Source organism: Mus caroli, chromosome 15, assembly GCF_900094665.2.
Source record: "Mus caroli chromosome 15, CAROLI_EIJ_v1.1, whole genome shotgun sequence".
In the NCBI taxonomy this organism is placed as follows: domain Eukaryota; kingdom Metazoa; phylum Chordata; class Mammalia; order Rodentia; family Muridae; genus Mus; species Mus caroli.
This window is the reverse complement of record NC_034584.1, coordinates 18,665,531-18,691,852: the sequence shown is the minus strand read 5'-3', so window position 1 is coordinate 18,691,852 and position 26,322 is coordinate 18,665,531. Positions and strand designations below refer to the sequence as shown.

General features: G+C 37.7%; 1 protein-coding gene across 6 annotated transcripts in view; it reads right to left on the bottom strand.

The window, feature by feature from the left end:
- The window catches only part of Cdh18 (cadherin 18), an 867,298-nt gene that overhangs the window by 387,347 nt on the left and 453,629 nt on the right, over nt 1–26,322 (bottom strand). For 3 of the 6 annotated variants that reach the window (XM_021183199.2, XM_029470127.1, XM_029470128.1), the window contains exon 1: nt 7,378–7,509. The exons of the other annotated variants lie outside the window; for them this stretch is intronic. The gene's annotated coding sequence lies outside the window, so the exon portion shown is untranslated. Of the gene's footprint in view, nt 1–7,377; nt 7,510–26,322 lie in introns of those variants that run through there. 6 annotated transcript variants of the gene reach the window in all.

Genomic DNA, 26,322 nt, shown 5'->3' with positions numbered 1-26,322 from the left:
AGATCTTCGTCTTAATATATTTTTTCTAGAAACTGCAAAATTCTCATTACAGTCTTATTTACAACTCTCATTAGACCTCAACTTATTTAACAAGAGACATAAATTTATAACTTAATATGTAGTATAATAAAATTTAAGTTAATATAGAGTAGGTTTTGATTTGTTTCTGGAAATATAATTAATTTCTTCAGGAAGAAATTAGTCAACAAAATAGGAGATTGTAAGTGTTGAGAATCTGGTCTTCTTGTCAATCTTAGGCACATAGTTGTCTTTAACTATGCAGAGTTTAAAAGAAGCAACCGCCGGGCGTGGTGGCACACACCTTTAATCCCAGCACTCAGGAGGCAGAGGCAGGCGGATTTCTGAGTTCGAGGCCAGCCTGGTCTACANAGTGAGTGCCAGGACAGCCAGGGCTACACAGAGAAACCCTGTCTCAAAAACCCAAAAAAAAAAAAAAAAGAAGCAACCACCCAAGAACAAAATATTCAAAAAGGACAAAAAATACAAATGACCAAGTTTTCATTGTGTATATTGTCGTTATTCATTAAAATTGTGTCATATTTACTACAGGCAAACATAGTTAATTGTATATGCTTAAAAAGTAAAACTAATTCATAAAGTTGGATTGAGAGAAACATAATTATTTCGATTCATTTATGAACCCAACATGTACTTGTTGAAATGGTGTTTATATCTCAATGCATAAAATACATATTAAGTGTAAATTTCTATTTTAATTTTTTATATATTTATCATTAATTATATTTATTCAAACTTAAATTAGCTTTATTCATAGTGCCTTCTCTTTTATATTTTGGCTTGCTTTTTTGGGAGGGGTGTTTGGTGGCTAGGTTTTGGCATTCTTCTGTTAGGGGTTTTAGGCTTGGTTTTGTGTTTTAGAAAGGGGCTCACTCTGTAGTCCAGATTCACGATGACTTCATAGCAATCCACCTGTGTAGGTCTCAAGTAATCTGTGGTTACAGGGATGAGGCACCATGACTGGTTCTAGAGCCTGCATATAAGGGAAGGTAGTTTTCCTTTTGTGGAAAGACATAGCATATTATGTTTAAAAGAAAAGTAAAATAATTCTATTTCTACCGACATCAAATGTTACTAATAATTTCATCAAAACCATACTACTTTTGCTTCAGTGTTATTAATAAAAGTCAAATAGTTAAATAGTGTTAGGAATATCTATAAAAATCATCATCTTTGTGTTCAAACTTTGATGTATTTATTTAAAATAATGTTGATATCAAGTAGATTGAGAATAATTGTATTAAGTAAACTTTCAACATCTTCAAATTGACTTCCATAAGAGAGACATATCAGCATACATTAGTTTAAACTTTCAAAGGTGATTTGAAAATACTTCCATTTATAATTGAAATAACTGTTGTAATTCCCTCTACTGGTGAAAGCAGGAAAACTGAAAATGTCTTTTTTTTTTAAAACCAGCACTTGCATTGACTGCATCCTTTGCAAGCTATCGGTACGATCTTGAATTACCAATCTTATTATTGAAAATGGTCTCCTATGTATTTTAATAAACAATTTGATTGAATATTTTTGGTCATCATACATTATTCAATTTGCCACTTTTACCAAGAACTTTCCTAAATCATTGTAGCCCAGCAATGCAGAAATCTACACATCACAACTTTCTTTACACAGAAGCAGTATCTGTGCATGCTAGGAGAGAGCGGAACAATGGTTATTTCTACAGTCACTTAACCTGGATGTTCACCTGCTCACTTTCCTGTAGATATGGTCTTAGCTCATTCACAGACTAAATCAAAACATTTTAAGCATTGATAGGCATGTTAAATTATTTATCTTTAATGCCATTTCATCTAATATCTAGTAAAATATTTTAATGGGTAATTTGGTAAATATTGATAATATAACTATCCAATAATATGGAGGAATAAAATACCCGATAATAAACATATTAGAAATATCCACCAATCTAAAGATACTCTAACAATGAAAAAAACAAACAAACAAAAAAAAACCAAAACTGTTAGCTAGCTACTTTATGTCTCCAATTGAGCCAAAATCATTTATGTTGGGGTGTTAGCCCTCTTTTGAGTTGTTGGCCAGGGATGACCAAATCTACTCCAAATGTACAGTCTATTGCTGTTGCACTTGGTTACCCATCAAAGATGAAAATGAAATCTTCAGTGGGGAAGACATCATGCACAGCAGAAACATCTAGCTCAGAAACACCTGAGCTAGAACTTTCATGAATGCCCCTGCCTGAGGACTCAGTTAAGGAAATCTGAAAGCACCATGAAATCTTCCACAGGAGGCAGGCAAACAACAGTTCTACCAATGTATAATTTTCTTGAACTACATCAACAATCAGCGGGGCAGGATAACCCTTATGGTGCAGTAGTGGTAATGCATACTTCGGCAGTAACCAAGAGGTTTGTTTAAATTGGTTTTAAGAGTTTCTCAACAAGAGAGAATACATTCCTGATATTGGAAACGTAACTATGTAATGTGTCATGGAGTCATGATAATTGGCAAAGAATTTACACGCCCCCCCCATTTATTAAACCAGCTTATACCTTACCCTAGCTAGTATAAATATTTGTCCTTGTATCCACAAGTAAATATAACCCTGACCTCTCATCAAGGAAACTTCATTTTGCAACAGACAAAGATTGATACAGAAAACCACACAAATCAGTATACAGAATTGTGGAGCTCTGAACCAATGAATACATCTACAAAACATTACCATACCAGAGGACACTTTAGAGAGGAAGCAGAAAGATTGTAAGAGACAGTGGATCATGAATTTCCTGTGAGGTCATGCCTGCTCGTAATGTTATAATCTATACCCATAACGTCCCAGCATCATGATGCCCAAACATGCACCAAACAAAGACAGTCCCAATGGTCGTGACAAACTGGATGAGGAAAGTCTATGAGCCTCAAGCCTAAGCAAAGAACTATAGGTAAGTTTAAATTTGGGAAAAGGGTGGTGTTCTTCTCCAGTGAAGAGCACAATAACTCTTTGTCCTGTGTACCAAGTGGTTAGCCCTGAAGATGTACATATAATTCACATTATATGGGATATATGCAGAGTCTAGGTATACATATGCAATATGCATGCAAGTAAAAAGAAGTCAGGCATTTGTAGGGGAGTGAGGATGAAGTATATATAATTGCTTGGATCAAGAAAGGGCAGGGAGAAATATAATTACATTATAAACTGAAAAGTTAAAGACAACCTCAATAAAATGGTCATTTATAATGCCTAGTCGTAAAGAGACGCAGGGCTTTCAGTAATCAATACACGTATATTTTAGTTATAGTTATAGATATTTATGTATAACTACATTAATCTATCCTTTCAGGAATAATACAAAGAATATCTGATTTAGCAATGAAAGTTTCTTTTTCTGTGAGTGTGTAGCCTAGTTGAATGTGTATGTGCAAGTTTGTCTGTATATGGGGACGTATATGTGTGCATGTTTGCAAGCACGTGCACACTCATGGATGTGAAGGCCTGAAAGTTGATACTAAGTATTTCCCTCACATTCTCTCTAATTTACATATGGAGAAAGGGTCTCTCGACCTACATCTTGCAAACTTTGGTTAGATTAACTATATCCTCTATCTCTATATCTAAGAGCTAATATTACAAACAGCCACCACACTGACTACACATTTGTATAAGGGCCTTTGAGACCCAAATCCAAACATTCATTCTCATTTAGTGATCTTTCTCCCAAGTTTTCAATGGTTTCCTTTAAGAAGTAAATGCCATGTCACATAGGGCTCTTTAGCCTGTTTGAGTGTGGTTTGTAAGAAAGTACAAATATAAAACAAGTGGAAATGTATCTGTGAATCTAAGTTACAAATTTCATAGCAAAGTTGTGCCTTAAGAGCTACATTTGAAGAGAAAATACTAAGCCAACTTGTGGGTGAATTTTACAAACCATAGAGCTTGAAGACAGCATCCTGAATCAATATTAAGCAAACAAATCACCAAAGCCACTGATTCTATGATAATTTAGCAACATTTGATCTTTATAAATTGATCTTTACAAATACAACCAACAATATCATTTAGCATGTTTGATTTGTATCCTACCACTGCTCCTGTTGCAAATGGAAAAAAAAATATGTTGACAAAGAGTTTTTATGCACTACAGTGCTTCCTGTCTATTTCCAAGCTCTGCCCAAACTTCAAATCATGAGACTCCATATTATGGAGCATATCCAGCATGCTACTCATAACAACCAATAAAAAGCTATCATTGTAAATAAATGTGCTATCCTATTATCTCAGTGGTTAGAATGTCAAAAGTATACCAAGCACTCAGAACTACTAGACTGAGCATCTTCTAAATGCACACGTACTGAATATCACTTCCCAAACAATGAAAATGTAAAACAGAAAATTCATACTTCCATGTATATATTATTTCATTAATGGGACATTGTTACAATAAAGATAATATTAATAGATATTGCAAGCCCAACATGTGAACCTTTTGTTGGTGTTCTTCTCCACTCCTACTGTGATTTAGGATATGTATTACTGTGTCAGATTTTCAATTAATAGAAAAAATAAGGATGTGGTCATTACCGTGTGTTACAATAATGTGGAAGGACCTATTGAAAGTTTACAACTTGAGATCCATTCAATTTCAAAGTAATATGAGAATTCATGGGCAGTGCACACAAACTGATACACACATGGATAGGTGTCTACTTCATTGGCATGCTTATGACTATTTTGTAAACATACCCTTCACTATTGTAAGTGTAGTAATTCACCATGAGAGAGTGATGTTTTCCTCCACACCTTACTGTAAAGTTAACAATATAAGGAGCTGCTACTTCTGGTTGCCTAACCTTTAGCAAAATGATCCTTGAATTTAATGTTTAGAGATCAAAGAGATTGCTACACTGACTGCAAAGATCAGGGCATCTCTCTACCCTAGCAAGAAATAACATCCAAATATCAATAGAACCAACATCCAAAAGTCCTAACCCAGAATACAGTCTTTAGGCATGAACACCTGAATGAAGATAGAGAATTAAGCAAATTGAAAAGTTTGCTGTGGTATTGTCTTTAGTAAGTAAAAAAAATATATAATACACACAATGTTTATATCTAAATGTTGGGATAGTTTTTGAAGGACTATACTGCATCAGTCAACTGATTCAGCACAACTGAATATTTATCTTCACCATTTTCAATGTGCTACAGTGTACATGTGTGTTTACATGTCACAACACCAATGTCAGAAAAATTAAAGGGATAGTTCCAACTCTTGACCAGCCATAAGTCAATTCAGAAAGGAAGCAAACACTTCTAAAAATGCAGTTTACATTCATTGTGCCAGCAAGACAGAGGCATAGCCTAATAATGGTATTTCTACGATCCAATGGAATCAAACACATTATATACATAGAATACACTTTGTTTAAAATGTCATAATATTGTAAACCACATCTCATCCTCCCATATCCATTTTGACAAAAGTCATAGGAATAATGATAATTACCAGATTCTACCATAGGAAACCTCTGCAGGTATTAGGAGCTCTTGTCTCTGCTTGTGACTTCTGTAGCTAATTCTATCCAGGGTGCAGCAGTCAGGGTTTTAAGTAGAGTTCCCTATCACAGTCTCTCTACTGCCTCATTCTGCTTTGCTATTGGTTTACCTTCTGCTGGACCTTTCTGCTGCATTTGAAACAGCTTACTCTCATTTTGCACGATTCCCTGTTTTCAGGCCAGCAATCAATATTAGCTATTAGTATCATTTTTCTATTTGCTTTCTTAAGTTAGCTATCTGTGTTGAAAAACAGTAGAACTATATAATGCATAAAGTGATTATTGACCAAAGCCTGTTTAGCGCATGCCTTGTAGAAGGAATGAATTGGGTGACAGACACTAGGTTAATTCACTGGCTGTAAATATAGAATCAAACATATACCAGGAAGCTTGAAACAAAACTGCAATAATAATTGGTGCTGGACCAGAACGCTACAGAATGGGCTCCCTTCTAGCATTACATTCTGTCTCCTCCTCCCACACATCACAAGGTATGCACAAGATCTTCTCTGGGTTTCAAACTCTTAATTCAGGACTGAATATGTTCTCTGAGGAGATTATATCCTCAGACAGAGAATGGTGATTGCAGAAGGATAGCCTCCTGCTTTTAACATCTGTGGGTGATCTCAGAGAGGTAGAAAAAGGTTGGAAAATGCAAGGAGCGCATACAGTTAGGTTTTTGGCTGCATAACAAAATTTTTCTCTGATCTGTCTCTGGACTCACAGCAGGCATGCCATCACCTGAGCAAACCAAAAAGCACAGTATTTTTTTTTTCCTAAGAATTTTATTTGAGAAATCACAAGGACCACTTATCTTGACAAGGCAACTGACATGAGGTAAGGATATTTTAACAACCCTAACTAATAAGATTCTGTTTTCACCTGTTAACACATGAAAGCTTTGCTTGGCTACACATCTTCATGCACAGCACACTCACAGACAAGAATGGAAGCTATTTACCTTGATTGTCAGATGTGGAAACAAAGACGAAATTAGATGAATGTACACTCAGAACAGAACAAGGTTGGCAAGTTAAGGCACTGACTGAGAGTTAACAAACACACAGAGACACTAAATAAACTAGCTAGTGCTCCAGGAGCCAGCGGGCTTCTCTGCCTGCATCATTACTGTGCCTTTGGTAAAAACATAAAAGTTTCACCTTAGGTTTTCATAAACATCTATGAAAACAGCTTGGGAAGGAAAAATTAAAAAAAAAAGGAAAAAAATAAGAAATTTCTCAAAATCCAAGAGAACAAAAGCAAAACAAGACAAAATTGTTCATCTTGCAGCAGTTTCAGTGTGCAGATGCCTTGTCATTTTACAGGATACTGGAAAGACCATAATTAAAAAGCACCATGTAAAATCCAATTGCAAAATCCCGGTTTGAGTCGGACCACGCTGATCTCACTTTTTTCAGACTGACATAAATGCCTCTGAATTGGATGCCCTCAGTATTCAAATGTTCTGGCAGAGTCCCCTTCCAACTTCTTCAGGGACAGAGCAGTTAACACACACGCTCATCCTCAGAACCGCACATCCACAGAACACACGGAACCAGCTGGATTGGAAGCACCACATTCCATAGGCTCTATAGCAGCATTCCGGCATGAGAAACACAAATTTATACTAGCGGCAAGGCTGCCGGCTGCAACTTTCCCATTAGCACAGCATCTTGTGAAAAGCATCCAGGAGGAAGATTTCACCAATGCTGTTTCACTCCGAACTGGGTAAGCAGCCCCATTGTACAAAAATATTAATGTCACGACAGAGTAAAGTGTGATGTATTGAAACCTTACCTTGGCTGACTTGCCCTAACTGCTGGAAAGGAACTTAATTTATGAGAAGCAGAGGGGGCACTTTCTCAGAGCTCTGGGCACTGCTGCTCGCGGTCCTCCGAGAGCCCAGGCTCCGGCTCCGCACCTCCAGCCCCAGGCTCCCAGGCTGGGTCTCTGCAGCTCCCGAGCGCGTCTCTGATTGGCTGGCAGCTCGTGTCGGCCTGCTGCTCAGCTCGGCTCTCGCAGTCTCTCCTCCTTCCTCCCTGACTCTCCCTCTACTCCCTTCCCCTTTTGCTTCCTTCTCCCCCACCCCAACGTACATACTTTTGGGGCTGCACAAATACCCTTTTGGTCCCATAGACAAGGTCACACAGAAAGCAATAAGGTTAATAAGAATCACACACACACACACACACAAACAAAACAAAAATCTTGTGTTCTTCAAAAATGACAGCCAGTACGGACGCAGGACACAGGAGTAGGTGACAGTTTAGACCAGCAGTACTCTGCGGGGGATGGGAAAGTAGGGGCCAAGCATGGGATGACTGTCAGATGGAATGGGAGTATACATCAGAAGGGAAAGAGCAAAGGCAGGCAGGGCAAGCGCTGATGTGGCAAGCTGGTAATAAATTTTCATATTTCCGTGCAAAGTCGTCACAGCCTGCTAAACATCCAACTGCTGGCTCATTCATCAGCGATCCCTAGTATAGAGGAAGTCCAGCGATTTAGCCTGAGAGATGCCCTTTCATACCGTGTCCCAAGTACTCAAGGCGTGTAGGGTTTATATTAGATGGAGCTTCCTCTTGGAGGTCAGCATTATATTTCTGAAGATGAATGGTACTGCAGTGCCTTCCCTGCCTCTTGCTAGTGCCAGAAGAACTAAGCCATGCATGAACCTCTCACCTCTTCTGACTCCTGAATAAATTACAACGTTTTGTAATGTACACAGCTTATGATAACAGGGATTTCAGGCCTGACTGGCTGTTTTCAAAATTGATGTGAGCAGCTGAGGCAGCTTCAGTACTTTCTCCCAGCAGGAAGTCACGCACACTCACCCATCAATATCATCCTGCATCTCACTTGAAGCATCATAGTAAACAAGTGTGGGTGTTTTTCGAAATGGAACGACTACTCCAAGGGTCTCATGACAGGGATATCAACACTCATAAGGGATTCTCATTGGTTGCCGACACCAAGAAAATAGCATTCCTTTGGATACATAGTTGCTAAAACTACCAAAGCCCCTTTTGAATGCATACCAGAGGAAAAACTCTCCGGTTGAAAAGAGGTAGTGTTAACAGGGTGCAGATTTGCTAATGTGCAAAACAGATGTGAGCTTTAGCATCAAGGTTGGGATTTTTCTCATGATGCTGCTATAGATGAATAGAGCATACAGCATAACTCACTCTCAACGTATTTCTTCAAAATTTGAAAATATTCGTTTTCCCAAACATGTGTGTGTGTGTGTGTGTGTGTGTGTGTGTGTGTGTGTGTGTGTGTGTGTGAAAAAATCAGTAAGATACCCAGGCATTTATTCATAAATCATGGTAAAAGTTTGACAAAGGTTACTTAACTTGTAACATCCCGTTCTTATTTGGTCTTTTTCTACTTTGAGAAAGGTCATTTGAGAAGATAAGGTAAGTGGTTTTTCTTTTAAAGTGCAGCAGAGGGAATGTTTAGAATCAACTACTTATATTTGGCTGTCTTTATTTCATGGGAGTATTGAAGAGTAGAACTATTTCAGTTGGTTTGGGGGTTGATATTTTGAAAGGAACAAACAGAAATAGTGCTGGAATTGAATTACCTCTTGTGAAAGAATTGCACATTGAAGTTGCACTACAAAACATGTAACAAGTCAATTAAAATTTGGAAGTCACCAACATTTGAACTGTTAGGGAAAAGTAGAACAGGAACAACAGTGTCAGAATAATGAGCCAATGTTCTCTCAGGTTTTATTTATTCTCTCCCTTGTGGCTCCCAATACAAATGAAGGATTTCTATACATGGTGTCCTAATTTACTTTAAAATAATATTTCATAAAAATTTGAGATTATAATATAATTACACTATTTTATCTTTACATATCCTCCCTTCATATATATATAGTTTTTTTCTTGCTCTCTTTCAAATCCATGGCCTCTTTTTTCCCCACTAATTTCTGATACACACACACACACCCAAACACACACATCATGTAGATGTATCATATATAGTTAAATATATAAGTAGAATCTGATCAGTCTATATGTTACTTTGATTGTCTGATCAACCTACAAATATACATAGAAGTAGAATTATATGTTAATCCATTTTTTCTTATTTAAAGGAATATTGAAAAGAGGATGCAGCTCATAATTGTTCCTGTCTGAAAGAATTACAAGGATGGACAAGGAGAGGACAAAGGACAAAGAAGATCCAGCGACAGGCCCAAAGTGTAAGGAGGCACTGGTGATTGAGGGAGAAGTAGTTTTGATGAGTAAAAAGGATAGGAAGGTGAGCATTTGGTCTCAAAGCAGTTGTGTAGTTTAATTTTAGCATTGTATACTATAGCATCCTCAGGAGAAGACTAACTCTGCTTATTACATCATTTCTAGGTGATTGAAATAGAATGTTTGTTTGCCACCTGGCCACAACTGTGTTTTCTCAACCATCAGTCATGAGAATTTCAGGGGTGTGCTAGAAAAGTAAACAAGGCTTTATTGACCTCCCTTTGGGATTTTCCATTGTTAAATCAACAATAACTGAATGGAGCAGAGATGCATCATATGGGTCAACAGTTTCTTGCTGACAACTGCAAAAAGTACAACCTACTCCTAAAATATATTTATCAAACGAGGATGTATATAAATTATTCTACTCTCAGATAATGGGCTGTAGATACTCTCTAAATTCCACATTACCATGTGCAGTATACCTAAGTGACTTTAAAAGTTTGATGCTCCACCAGCGAGCAATTTCCAGCATCAACAGTAACTTCTGGGTTTGGTGGCTGTATATAGGATGAATCCCCAGGTAGGGCAGTCTCTGGAAGCCTGATATAGCTGTCTTTCTGAGAGGCTCTATCAGAGCCTGAAAATACAGAGGCAGAAGCTCCCAGCCAACCTATGGACTGAGCTCAGGGTCCTTGATGGAGAAGTTGGAGAATGGACTGAAGGAGCTGAGGGCTGAGGGGGGTTGCAGCCCCATGAAGGGAGCAACAGTGTCAACTGGCCAGAATTCAGGGACTGGACCACCAAATAAAGAGTACACATGGAGCATCCCATGGTGCTGGCCACATATGTGGCAGAAGATGGCCTTGTTGGACATCAGTGGGAGGAGAGGCCCTTGGGCCTGAGGGTGTTCGATGTTCCAGTGTAGGGAAATGTGAGGGTAGGAGAACAAGAATAAGAGTGGGCATTCTCATAGAAACAAGGATGGGATGAGGGTTTTTAAGGGGAGACCTGGAAAGGGGAAATATTTGAAATGTAAATAAAGAAAATATTCAATAAAAAATTTTTAAAAATATTTGATGCTCATAATCTGTGACACACTTTCCCAGCAATCTGTAGATGAGTCTGTTGGCCACCTAGTACATGATATGTATTTTCAGGGAACAGAGAAGACAGCATACCAACTAGTATGGATCATGGTGATTAGAGGAAGGGCAGGTAGTAAGGAGGTGATCATTTTCTCCTGATGTCAAAGATGAAAAGACTGGACGGTTTATCAGTCAACAGAATTTACTATGGAGCTAATGTCAGAAACTGAAAGCCTGGGAGTTTCTGCTGCACAGCCCTTTTTGTGTTACCTGGGAGAGTTAGAAGACATATTTTAGCTGGCAAAAGAGCAGCATTTAACACAGGATTGATGCTGGTCAGACTAAAGAGACTAGAAAGACTAAAATGTATTGCTAAATGGTGAACATTTTGAAAGAAAAACTCAGAAAATTGTCACTTTCGATGCCATTACATGCTCAGTTTTACTGTGAAAATTTAGGAATCGTATTTTCAAATACAAGTGAAACAAGAATGTAAAAATACATATCCAGTCTCCTTCTCACTCAATAGTGGGAGGAGTCAGTCTCCTTGTCACTCAGTAATGGGAGGAGTCAGTCTCCTCCTCATTCAATAGAGGGAGGAGTCAAGAGCACAAGGATGACAAGGTAGTTCATCCTTGAGTGTCTTTATCCAGTTATCACATGATGCAATGCATGTGTTTGAGGTGTATGGCTTTTTGTGTTGATATGTGCTGAGAAAAGCCCATCTTATGCAGCTACATAGCATATCAGTCATCTCAAATAGTTAGTTTGTTTTCAAGTAATATGTAGTAAAGGATGTGAGAAAAATCTGAAAAATTACAGTTTATATTAGCCAAAGATATACTTTGTATATCTTTGGTAGAAAGAATATGAGAAAAATTCTGTACTGGTGAAAAAAGATCACATACCTCCTCCTCAGGCTCAGGGAACATCACAGGAGATGGACAGAAGGTCTGTGAATGGACCTCTGTAAGATTGTCTCATGTGGACATGACAGGGTTTGTGGAACTCATGATCTCAGAAGAGCTGTGGTTTGGTGCAGAAGCCCTGCACATTCTCAAGCCAGTCAACCTTTCAACATGGATGGGAGAATGAACCCACCCCTAACTGAGGACCCATGGGGAGCTGATAGCTGCTGGGCTGTGCTCATCGGTAAGAAGACTATTGTGAATCAGCTGGATAATTCTGGTTTAAAATGGAGGTAAACTGAGAGGCATTTGACAAGTGAAATCTGAGTTGAAGAAGCAGGAAAAGTGAGGCATAGCTATCATTAAAATACATTATATACTTGTGTGAAATTATCAAAAATAAATAAAATATCACCTTCAGTTTTATTACTGCAGTTTACCTAATAAAGCTAATCTTTACTCATTCTAGCACTTCAGCTTAAAATTGGTCAATAATAGTGCAAGAAAACAAAAGAAAGATATCTATAAAGAGCCATGCAAGTACTATGATACCAATTGTGCCTAAAACACAGTATTTCCCTTCCTTATAACAAGAGCAATTAATAAACATTGTTTAATGTATTCAATGTATATAAAATACTAAAACACCCATAAGAATTTTTTAATAAAATGGCATAATATTGTTAATTTATAAATCAAAAGGCCAATTCTATATTTATTGCTATCTATCTATCTATCTATCTATCTATCTATCAGCTATTTATTTTATATATCAACTATCTATCATCCCTATATGGCATTTTATTCTATCACATTCAATAATTATTTCAATATAAATTAAATAATGAGTACATTGTTTTCTGAAAAATTAAAACTATATCAAAATTTGAACCTGTGTTTTAATAAATAAATAAATAAATATATATATATATATATATATATATATATGAATGATTGATATGGAATACTTTTAAAATTAAATAAGTACATGGAGAATTTGGTGAAAGCAAAGTCATATGTAAAAAGTTTAAATGCAAGCTAATGAATTCCAGCTCCACCCTGCAATGGCAACTGCTCACTGCTTTTTAGTTTGTTTGTTTGTTTTTGTATCTACATTTTAATTCTCCATCTCTTAATGGTCAAGACAAAATATTCTCTTAGTAAGATAAGAGCAGAATCTATTTTTCTAATTTACACTTCTTGAGTCAAAAAATAGTTTTTAATACATGTGGATATATCACTTATGACTTGATAATTAGGGGAAGCATCAGACAGTAGTGAGAACAGAACATCTGAGTTGAAATAACGTGCCAAACTACACAGCTTTATATATGGCACGACTTAAGAAGTAAAACTGTTATGACAATGTTATCTCCTGTATTAGTCAGGGTTATCTGGAGAGACAGACAAAAGTGGAATGGAATCAGTGGATGCACATATGTAAATGGTTAACCATCCAGGAAATATCCTGAGCTCAGAATTACATATTTATAGAACAACGATAATACTTAAAACCAGTTTTGATAACCTCAGTTTACATAGTTTATAGTTTACATTTATTAATATTTAATTAATTAGGACTTCTAGATGACTAAATCACTGACCTTTCAGGAAATATATTAAAGCAGTTGAGTCTGTGAGTAATAAAAATGGTCAGTAGCACACAGTAGCATGAAACAAACAAATTTATCAGCGTTTTCTATAAGAACCTCAAAAACGTATGCATATCCCTTGCCTTTAAGGATTTGTGTCAGAGTTTCTATGTGAATAAAACATTGTGGTGAGCACTTGTAATCAGTTCATAGCACTGTTTCCTATAGTATGTGTGGAATACAATTGATCTAATCCTTTCCAAGTCACTGAATTCTAATGTTGCTGACTAGGTTTTGAAATATGTGCTTTAATAAAACCTCGGTTTATGATTCCATAACCCAGATCTCTGCCTACTCTACATGTATAGATTATGAACAATAATTGTAAGGACATTTAAAAATCTATGAACAGTTCTTAAAACCATGATTACTCTGTTGCTCTCCAACACCATTAGGGAAGAATAAGTAAAATACTAATTATTTCTTTGCTAAGCCTGAGCAGTAACATTTTTTCAACTTGCTTATGCAATAGCCAAAAGTTAATGTTTCATGGCTTCCATTTTACTAATGTGATGACGATAACAATTATTGACCATTTCTTTCTTTTTTTCTCACAAAATTCCTTTCACATCCATTTCCCTATCATGTTATTGTTAATTGAGAACTATAATGGACTTAAATTATCTTAATTGTCAGTCAAGTAGCAACATTAGAACCTCATCAGAATTTCTGCAGCTTTTCCTGCTCACACTAAGCAAAACATTGCATTTCTCTGGTGGTGAATGAGCATGCAAATTTGCAAGCAGTACATGAATGCAGAGTTCCTTTAAAAGCATGCAATGTCCATTGACCATATTGAAGTAAATTCGTTGAAGAAGATCAAAGAAGGCAAGAAATTTTCTTGCTGTCAGGGAACAATTTGAAAATTAATAATAATGTGAGATGATGGCATCAATTCCATAAGCCACCTATGGTCAAATATCTTTATATAATAAAATAAAAATAAATTACTTCCAAAGAACTTACAATAAGGCACAATAGAAAGGTAAAATTTGAAGGTGGTCATAAAATTTGTTTCCCTTAATTTATTTGTTTATTCACTTTACATGAGATTGCAGACCTTTCCCTCCTCACAGCACCCAAGACACACCCCTGTGCCCTACTTCCCTTCACCTCTGAGAAGTGGGAGGTTCCCCCTAAGTACCAACCCACACAAGTTCCCCAAGTCACTGCTGCACTAGGCATATCCTCTCCCAGTGGGGGCAGACAAGACATTCCAGATAGGAGAAATGCATCCACAGTCAGGCAATAGAGTCAAGTTAAGACTCCACTCCAGTTGTATATTAATGGATATAAAAATATTAAGCAAAATATAATATACATGTAAATACTTTAAGTGATCTAATATATAAAGAATTATTCTAATCCTGTTATATGACTTTTAAAATGCTTCCCCACAATATATAATACACACTGCTACAAAATGTATCACATCTGTAGGATGTATCAAGTTTTGGGCTGTCTGAAGACAAATTCAAATAGCATTTATTGCTCTTATTTCTAGGCTTCTGATGTCACTATCCTATATACCGGTAGTGACATGTCCATTATAATACATTATATATCGTGTCATTATGCAAATACCAAATCAAATGTATAGCAATCATTCAAAATAATATATTCAATTTTACTGGTTCAGTTTTCCATAGGTCAACTTAATTGTGTTTTATCATATGATGGAGGAATTTTTAAAATTATCATTTCATCATAATATGTTACTATAATAGAAGCACATGCAGAGTGTTATGAAATCACGTGGATGTTCTCATTCATCCTGACCTTGTAGAAAAGCTTTGTGCAGAGTCTGAGTTGAATGATGGACATAGATTACCCAGAAATGACCAGAAGAACAGGAAGCAGAGAAAACCAAGATATTTATAAAATCCAGTTAAGAAAAAAACCATTCAGGTAGAAGAGTGAAAATTAGGACTAAAATGGAAGTGTGGATTTACTACATTGAAGTGATGCTCTTATTGCATTGCTGGCTGTGAGTGAATAGAAAGCATGCCAGATGATGAAACAGCATCACTTGTTCCCACAATGGAATTTGTCATTCAGTAACAACATGGTCTAGCAATTGTGAGTGTACTCACATGGATAAATATAAGAGTTTAATGACTTGAGACATTTCACTAGCAAAAGGAGGATGAAAATTAATTCCCAAATATTTTTAAATTTGAAAGAAAAGTAGAATGATGTTAAATAGAATGGATATGATGGGTAATCAGAAATGCAAGGCTGTTGCATCTATTCTATTCAGTAGTGACAGATAACTAAAATATAAAATGATAGAAAGCACAAGCAGAAAAAGAAAACTATAGTTCATGTTTCCCAGAAATATAAAAAGGTACTCAAAAATATTCTGAACCTATTTCCTCAATGCTTTATAGGGATTCTGATGTCTGTGAAAGGAGTCTCATCCACAAACACAAATATGCACCAACACACACACACACACACACACACAGCATATTTTGAAAGTGCACATATAAAAGTCTGTACATTGGCTACACACACACACACACACACACACACACACACACACACACACACACATTCACATAGCATCACTTTGAAAGTGCAAATACAAAAGTCTATTCATTGGCTTTGGGATTTTCTTTTCCTTAAAAGCAGAGCCAGCTCCATTAATGTGATTATATTGTAGAGTGGAATAGGGGCACTCTGTCTCTGAGGTTCATAATTTCTCAAGAGCAAAAAGTAAAGCTGCAATCTTAGAATACGGCCTTTCTGGAAAACACCATTCCACACAGATGGTGCTACTTATTCTAATCCTTGATTAGTTACATTCACGTTGTTTCTAGAACTCTATTCTCAAATCCATACTCTCTTCTTAAATGTTACCTAAGTATCTCTGAAGAATTTTTAGATAGGCCAGGAAGGGGTTGACATGATACACAGATGCATGTTTCTCATTGTACCTTGATACTGGCAATCTGTGTAGTGAATGTCAGGGTGTACTGGGAAAGTGGTTTTTTTTTTAATGTACATGAAGGGGAGAGATATAGGAAGACTATTCAGAAAAGAAACTCAAAATCCAACCAAGCACATCTGCATATTAGTGAGCATGAGCAGTTCTAAGATCTAGCCTCCCTCAGGATGGCTATTTCTAGCTTCCACCTTCATCTACTTACCTGTGAATTTTATCATCGTATTTTCTCTATTTGGAAATTAGAGTAAAATTGTGTCATTTCACTCATTTCTTTTCTCCCTTGAAGCCCTCCCATACAGCCTTCCTCAATACATTTAAAACTCATCGATTCATCTTTTTCATTAATTATTGTTACATAGATGTTATAAACATAATATATATTAATGTAGTGATATATACTGGACCTCCCTTTCCATATACACACACAACCACATATATCTATCAATCTATATATATAAATATAAATGCAGATTGATGGAGATAGATGATAGATAGATACAACCTTCTATGTAAAGTTACTTTTATATACATATTTTTAGTGCTGAACGCTTGGTATAGATAACCAAGCTCTTCATTTCTCATTATAGGCACATATTTCATTCACTCTTCATTCATCAGTTGATAGGCTCATCAACTGCTTATTTCCTAGCTGATATGACTAGAGCATCAATGACCATAGATAAGCAAGGATATCTATAGTAGGCTATAGAAGCCTTGGGGATTATGCCCAGGCATTGTACAGCTGGATCATATGGTGGGACTATTGTTATGTTTTGAGGAACCTCCACAACTGATTTCTCTCATGACTCTGTACCACTGGCAGTGCCCCTCTACCTCACATTCTCACTTATACTTGTTGTCAAAAAAATTATGTCATCCTATCCAGAGCAATTAGATAACAAAAAGGAGGTCAAGGGGATACAAATTGGAAAGGAAGAAGTCAAAATATCACTATTTACAGATGATATGATAGTATATATAAGTGATCCTAAAAATTCCACCAGAGAACTCCTAAACCTGATAAACAGCTTCAGTGAAGTAGCTGGATATAAAATTGACTCAAACAAATCAGTGGCCTTTCTCTACACAAAGGATAAACAGGCTGAGAAAGAAATTAGAAAAGCAACTCCCTTCACAATAGTCACAAATAATATAAGATACCTTGGTGTGACTCTAAGGAAGTGAAAGATCTGTATGATAAGAACTTCAAGGCCCTGAAGAGAGAAATCAAAGAAGATCTCAGAAGATGGAAAGATGTCCCATGCTCATGGATTGGCAGGATTAATATAGTAAAAATGGACATCTTGCGAAAGCAATCTACAGATTCAATGCAATCCCCATCAAAATTCCAACAAAATTATTCACTGAATTAGAAAGGGCAATGTCTAATTCATCTGGAATAACAAAAAAACCTAGGATAGCAAAAGCTATTCTCAATAATAAAAGAGCCTCTGGAGGAATTACCATGCCTGACCTCAAGCTGTACTACAGAGCAATTGTGCTAAAAAAACAAAAAACAAAAAACAAACAATCAAACAAACAAAAAACAAAAACAACAACAAAAAAAACCCCAGTATGGTACTGGTACAGCGACAGACAGGTAGACCAATGGAATAGAATTGAAGATTGGGAGAGAATCTTTACCTATCCTAAATCAGATAGGGGACTAATATCCAATATATATAAAGAACTCAAGAAGGTGTACTCTAGAAAATCAAATCACCCTATTAAAAATGGGGTACAGAGCTAAAGAAAGAGTTCTCAACTGAGGAATAATGAATGGCTGAGAAGTACCTGAAAAAAAAATATTCAACATTTCTAATCATCAGGGAAATGCAAATCAAAATAACCCTGAGATTGCACCTCACACCAGTCAGAATGGCTAAGATCAAAAATTCAGGTGACAGCAGATGCTGGCTAGGATGTGGAGAAAGAGGGACACTCCTCCATTGTCGGTGGGATTGCAAGCTGGTACAACCACTCTGGAAATCATTCTGGCGGTTCCTCAGAAAATTGCACATAGTTCTACCGGAAGATCCAGCAATTTCTCTCCTGGGCATATAACCAAATGTTCTCACTTGTAATACGGACAAATGCTCCACTATGCTCATAGGAGCCTTATTTATAATAGCCAGAAGCTGGAAAGAACCCAGATGTCCCTCAACAGAGAAATGGATACAAAAAAATGTGGTACATTTACACAATGGAGTACTACTCAGCAATTAAAAACAATGAATTCATGAAATTCTTAGGCAAATGGATGCATCTAGAGAATATCATCCTGAGTGAAGTAACCCAATCACAAAAGAACACACATGATATGCACTCACTGATATCTGGATATTAGCCCGGAAACTTAGAATACCCAAGTAAATTTGCAAAACACATGAAACTCAAGAAGGAAGACCAAAGTATGTATGCTTTGATTCTTCTTAGAATGGGGAACAAAATGCCCATGGAAGGAGTTATAGAGACAAAGTTCGGAGCTGAGATGAACCATCCAGAGACTGCCCCACCTGGGGATCCATCTCATAATCAGCCACCAAACCCAGACACTATTGCATATGCCAGAAAGCATTTACTGACAGGACCCTGACATAGTTCTCTCTTGTGAGGCTATGCTAGTGCCTGGAAAATACAGAAGTGGATGTTCACAGTCATCTATTAGATGGACCACAGGGCCCATAATGAAGGAGCTAGAGAAAGTACCCAAGGAGCTAAAGGGGTCTGCAACCCTATAGGAGGAACAACAATATGAACTAAAGCTGGACAGTGGTGGTGAATTCCTTTAATACCAGCACATGGGAGGCAGAGGCAGGTTGATTTCTGAGTTTGCGGCCAACCTGGTCTGCAGAGTGAGTTCCAGGACAGCCAGGGCTACACAGAGAAACACCGTCTTGAAAAACTAATCAAAAACAAACAAAACAATATGAACTAACCAGTCCCTCTCAGAGCTGTGTCTCTAGTTGCATATGTAGCAGAGGATGGCCTAGTCGGCCATCAGTGGAAGGAGAGGCCCATGGCCTTGTGAAGATCGTATACCCTAGTACAGGGAAATGCCAGGTCCAGGAAGCAGGAGTGGGTGGTTTGGGGAGGAGGGTGTGGAGGGTATAGAGGGCTTTGGGGATAGCATTTGAAATGTAATATCTAATTTAAAAAAAGGAAAAAAATGTGTCCATTCTGATCACAAGCTGAAAGCTCAATGTATATTTAATTTGAAGTCTCTGATATCAAAAGGTTTTGAACATTAAAACAAAATGTTTTTCTGGCTATGAAAACATGACCTGAAAAATATCAGTTGCAACTGACATACCAAAGAGGAAAGAAACTCATGAGGTCTCATCTCTAGGGAAAATTAATCAAATCAAATAAAACTAGAGGTAACTTAGGGATACTAAAACTGGGAGAAAAAGTCTTTCCCTATGTAGATACACACACACACACACACACACACACACACACACACACAACCACTTCAAATCATTTCGGATTTGAGAGAGAACAAGAGGCATACATGGAAAGAGTTGGTTGGTAAAAATGGGTTGTGGCAATGATGAAAGTGTTTTATACTTTAAAAATACAAAAATATTTCAAAATTCCGAACTCTGCATGTCCATGCCTGACTACAAATGCTTCTTCAGGCCACACACTCCTTTCATCTTTGTTAATTGCAACACACTTCTTGCTCTTGGGCTGGTTCCACTTCCTGTTAGCAGTTTTCAACCGTAAGTATCCCAGGGCTCTGACATCTTCAACATCTTGGGGTTTTCAAGACAATCCAGACTTCACCTTCAGAGCCAATGGCATCTCTGGGTCCCATGCAGGGACACCTCTGACACGCACTTGGCCTCAGGAACTGTCCTTCATCATGAGAGAGAGATTCCATAACCATTTTTCTTCAATTCTCAACCCCAATACTGAAGCACATGGCTGAAGCTGCCATGTTCTGCTGCTTACTTGACATGGGCCCCTCATTCAATTACAACTTCGCCAGCTTTCTGTTTTCAATGGTTTCCTTCATTGCCAAAGCTTGGCTGTCCTGGAACCTGTTCTGTAGACTAGGCTGACCTTTAACCCAGAGATCTCATGCTTCTGTCACCTGGGTGCTGGGTTTAAAGGTATGTTCCACCATACCTGGACCTAAATTGCACTTTAATTACTTTGCACAAGAGGGAAAGCTTAGATAGGTGGGGTTCATCCCCTAGGTCTCCATTCCTACATCCCATTTCTTCATCTGTTTATCTCCTTGAACATAGGCTTTAGCTCCATTATTATTTTTTTTGGTACCTATTTTCTCCACATTTTGTATTTTTCCTCCCTTATCTTAACCACAGCACAGTCTGTACTAAAGGGTTTTGCTGGTTTTGGTCTTGCTTTGGTCAAGTATTTCCTCAATGTGCTCCCACTCCTTTGTTTTGGAACTGTAATGTACACTCTGTGCCAAGTGCAATTACAATTGACTGAACCTCTGACACTCTAAGCCAACCCCAGTTAAGACAGCAGGAAAATTTCCCAACCATTGTGGGTGGTAAAACTCTCTGCAGAGGATAATGGATTGCTTAAGAGTAGAGAAAGCAAACTAAGCACAAGCATCCATGCATTTAAGTCCTCCTCCTCCCCTCTCTCCCCCTCCCTTCCCCTCTCCCCTGCCCCTCCCTGTACTCTCTCCTCCCTCTCCCCCATCTCCTCCTCTTCTCCTTTCCCCCTTTCCTCCTCTCTCCCCATGTCCCTCTCCCTCCTCTCTCTCTCCCTCACCATCTCTGTCTCGCTCTGTGTCTCTGTCTGTTTCTGTCTTTCTCTGTCTCTGTCTCTTTCTGTGTGTTTCTCTCTGTGTCTCCCTGTCTCTCTCTCTCTCTCTCTCTTTGTTGACTGTCAATATGACTAGCAACATCAAATGACTTCTACCATACTTTTTTTGCTATCATGACCTGGAGATGTGAGGAAAATTAAACCTTTCTTCCAAAAAACAAACAACAAAGTGATATTTATATGAAAAGTATTATACACCATTATTTTTTCCATTGATGTCACTCTCTTACTTCCATACCTTATTTTAAGTTGGATATTTGTCTTATTGGTGCTTAGGTATGATTTGTTATTTGTATATCTACACATTAACCTTCTGTCAGACGAGTAGGTGGGAATAATCATTTCCCAGTCTATAACATACCTCTCGATTTAGTTGGTTCTTTGTGTGTGTGTGTGTGTGTGTGCGTGCTATACACAAGCTCTTGAATTTCATGACATCCAATTTGCAAATTATTGGCCCTTCTGTCTGGCCTATAGCTTTCCTGCACAGAAAATATTCATATATCTCTAAATTGTCCTTATTTTCTCCTAGAACAGATTCAAGTTATTGGTTCTTAGGTTGAATTCTTTCATTCACATGGAGTTCAGTTTTTAGCAGATAGAGAGTAATTTCTTCCTGCTTCTTGTCCTGTCCTGTGTTTTAACACTGTCTTTTGAAGATGCTGCCTGTCCTTTTCTGAACAGTTTTTTCTTTTCTTTTCTTTTCTTTTCTTTTCTTTTCTTTTCTTTTCTTTTCTTTTCTTTTCTTTTCTTTTCTTTTCTTTTCTCTTCTCTTCTCTTCTCTTCTCTTCTCTTCTCTCTCTTCTCTTCTCTTCTCTTCTCTCCTTTCTTTCTTTCTTTCTTTCTTTCTTTCTTTCTTTCTTTCTTTCTTTCTTTCTTTCTTTCTTTCTTTCTTCTTATTGAGATATAACACTAACCAAAAGAAATCTGGATAGAAACTAGATTGTCCTAAAGTTTGTAGTTTATTACTGATGAAACTCAAGATGGGAAACTGGAGGCAGGAAGTGAAGCAGGGAACATGGAGGAGCACTGCTTACTTGATTGTTTCCTGCTTCTGCATTCATGCTTCCTTAGACACTGTATAGAGTCAGCTGCCTAGCCTAGTATCAGGCAGAGGGTGGGGGTTGGGGGGGAGATAAAGGGGGTGGGAGAGAACCTGAGTCCAGCCAGAACTCTGTGCTCTGGGCAGACTTGGAGGTGGGGATGGGGACTGTCCTGGGTTCTCTATGCTTCCTGGGTGGGCATCTGGCTGTGGGAAGCCACAGAACCCCAGTCCGCAGGGGTAGAGAAGGAAGAGCTAAGAACAAAATGAGGGTGCCCAGGGGACAGCTTGGTCAGCCACTGGGTAGAAGGGAGAAGGGGGCAGGAGGGAGAGGCACTAGTGGTTTCCACATGGGTGAGAGTCCTTGTTCCAGCCTGGCGACTGGAAAGGCTGAGAGGCCTTCCTGCGTGTGATTAGATGTGGCTCTTTAGGGGAAGGTCTATTCCATCGTTAAGCCTGGCAGATCTTGATGAGCAGAGACAGTCCCTGGTTTTAGAGCTTTATTGTAGAAAAGCAAAGAGAAAGAGAGAAGGTAGAAAAGGAGAGGCCGGCCATGGCCACATGGAGAGAGCAGGGAAGGGATGGGGAGAAAGAAAGAGGTGAAAATAAGAGAGGCAAGAGTTTGAGAGAGGAGCAGCCAAGCAGCCCCTTTTATAGTGGGCAGGGCTATCTTGCAGTTGCAAGGTAGCTGTGGGGAGAAGCATACCTGGCAATTGTCAGGCAATTGTGAGGGTGGAGTCTAGCCAGGATACCAGGAGCTTGGTCCCAATCTCATTGGGACACAAGATTATGGAGGTGGGGGCTCCATGGTGTCAGGCGCCTATGTATGAGAATGTGGCTCAATGTTCCATCCCTTGTAGAGTTTTCTTTTCTTTTCTTTTCTTTTCTTTTTTCTTTTCTTTTCTTTTCTTTTCTTTTCTTTTCTTTTCTTTTCTTTTCTTCTCTTCTCTTCTCTTCTCTTCTCTTCTCTTCTCTTCTCTTCTCTTCTCTTCTCTTTTCTTCCTTCCTTCCTTCCTTCCTTCCTTCCTTCCTTCCTTCCTTCCTTTCTTTCTTTCTTTTAAATTAGATTTTTCTTCATTTATATCTCAAATGCTATCCCCTTTCCTAGTCCCCTCTCCAAAAGTCCCCTATACCCTTCCCCACCCTGCTCCCCAACCCACCCACTCCTGATTCCTAGACCTGGCATTCCCCTGTACAGGGGCATATAATCTTTGCAAGACCAAGGGCCTCTCCTCCCACTGATGGCCAACTAGGCCATCCTCTGCTACATATGCAACTGGAGTTTTCTACTGGGTCTCCTGAGTAAGTTTCACCCAACCAAAACACAGGATGCCTTTTATGGTTCCACAGGGTGGCACTGTTTAAGGTAATCTAGTCCCTCCTATGTGAACTAATGATCTGGAAAACATTCGACAGACATGCTGGTAGGCTAGTCTCAATCAGAATGTTTTATACTCGTAGCTCTTACTTCCCTGTCATGTACTATTGACAATTAAGAATTATCATCACAGATACTCCAGAAGGAATATTCTCAATGAAACTATCACAGATACTGCTGAGGTATATTTTTGGTTCCTCTATCATGCTTATAGTTGAGTTTTCAGATCAATTATCAATTTCTGCAAAGAAATGCATTGGAATTTGGTGGTAATTTCATGCAAACATGTTCTGTCTCACATCTGGATGCTTCCTTTGAATCTTAAAATAATTGTGTTGAACTGGAGTTTCATAAAGGTCAGAAAAGTAGGATAACACCATAGGGGAGATTTCTAGGAAATAGTATTAGAACACAAACAAAATGAAGAAAAAGGGTAATAATGCAAAACAAAGAATAAACCAGTGATATATTAAATGTAGAGGAGTAAGTATAGGAAGAAATAAAAAATGAAAGTTAATTTTAAAAGGTATATGGATAATTACTACTATAGCCATTTCTTAAAATACATAAATATGTATACAAGAAAAAATTTAAATGGTTTACCCAGTAACAAGTCCTTTTTCTTAGATACCATCTATTGTCAATGAATAGGCCTAATGTAGGGTATTGGTTTCCTTTTTTTTTCTTTTTTTTTTTTTTTTTTGAGGTGTCGGTATCTCAGAGACCTCTGAGATATTACAAGGTATTGTCATTGTTTTTTAATACCCTCCAGAACTTGCTAGAATGACTCTATTTCTGAAAATACCACATTTGTGTGACATGAAGCATAGATAAATCAAAGTGGTACAGAAATGAAGGTTCTGACCTCTTTCATATCCTGCTGGAAGGTTCTATGCTCACTGCTGTGTAAGTAGTCTTACACTGATGATATACAACCATGACAGTCTGGAAGATGTTCACACTGGTACAATAGTGCCTCAAAGGCAATACCCTGAAACTTTCAGATTGGAATTAACATGGAACTCATTCCTGATACTGTTACCTGGGTCTAAAACCCATCCCTGGTAAGTTCAGAATCCTGAGAGAAAGAATGTACTATTATATTGGAAAGCAGATATAATAAAATCCTGCTACCAATTTAAAGGAGCTTTTTTTCATGTTGTTCATGATTAATTAAGGCCCTGACAACTGGATGGTTTGTAAGAACTTGAGACTATGGAGAGCTTGGATCTCAATGGGACACTTAGATTAAATCCCCTTAACCCAAGGCTCAGGGATCACCAAGCAAGAAAGGCAGATTGTAAGGGCCAGATATGGAGAAGGGCTGCAGCAAAGCATCACTTGCAGGACATGGCATCACCACTGAACAAAGGAAATTAATGAGTTGGGAGTATATAAACAAAACCTGCACAAGATCACGCATGCCAGAACCCCAACATAGAATGGGCCTAGAAGGAGGTTCATGAAATCTTATTCTTAGTTGAGGAGGATTTGACAGTTCCTTCAGTTTGCTTCAGAGAAACCACTCCCCCTGCTCTATCAGGTTGTCTTCCATGCATGAACACTCTGGCCACTCTAAGTTACATCATTAGATAAAAATAAAAGAGCACATGAATTCAGAAGATAAAAGGGGTAGTGGAGGGGTATGGAAATAATTGGAGATCATTGGAAGAGAGACACTAGGGAGCAGATCTGACCAAAAACATTTATATGGATATCTGTCTGTATATGATAAAATTATAATATATTAAATAAAGAAATTAGCATGGTGTAAAATTAGTTGATACCTGCTGTGAAATTGAAACTCAGTTTTCTTCAATGGAACATCACTGTTTCTATTCACCACACTCCAGGGAAGTTTGAAAAAAAATTACTCCATGGTTTTTGTTTCTATTATTTTTCATTGTATTTTTTGTCTTATTAAATTTTTAAGATTATCCTTTGTTCACTTGTTTAGAGGAGGGGAGAGGAGAGTCAGAGAGATACAGAAGAGATCATGAAGTTAGGAAGATAATGATGTGAGAAAAGTTGGGGAAGAATTGATCAAAATATATTGTATGGAAAATTAGATTTAAAAAAGAAACAACCATTTTTCAGTTTGCTAATGAAACTCAGCCTAAAGTAGGGGATGAAAGATGAACATAGCAGCAAGGGAACAACTTCTACAACTTAGAGGAGAATGAGCCCCATCTATTTTGACTGAGTACAAAGTGATGGATTATTATTCTGTATTAAGGTTTGATTTATTTTTTCTATATTGTGAAATTAAAAAAACAGGTGAATTAGAGATAAAATGCTGAAGAAGATAATGCATATATTCTACATGGTATACATATAGCAACACAAAAAATAAAATAAAAAATCCAGATATAATCAGTATTAGGCAACATACTGAAGAATGTGTCAGAAGAGAAGAGTCTGTAAGAGGTGATCTACTACACGGTGGTCAATATTGAGTTTATATTCATAAAGGTAACATAATAGAGCCTGAAATGATTACTTTGGGGTATTTAGGAATAGATCAATATTTTTTTCTTTTTTTTAAATATTTTTTTATTACGTATTTTCCTCAATTACATTTCCAATGCTATCCCAAAAGTCCCCCATACCCTCCCCCCTACTCCTCTACCCACCCATTCCCACTTTTTGGCCCTGGTGTTCCCCTGTACTGGGGCATATAAAGTTTGCAAGTCCAATGGGCCTCTCTTTC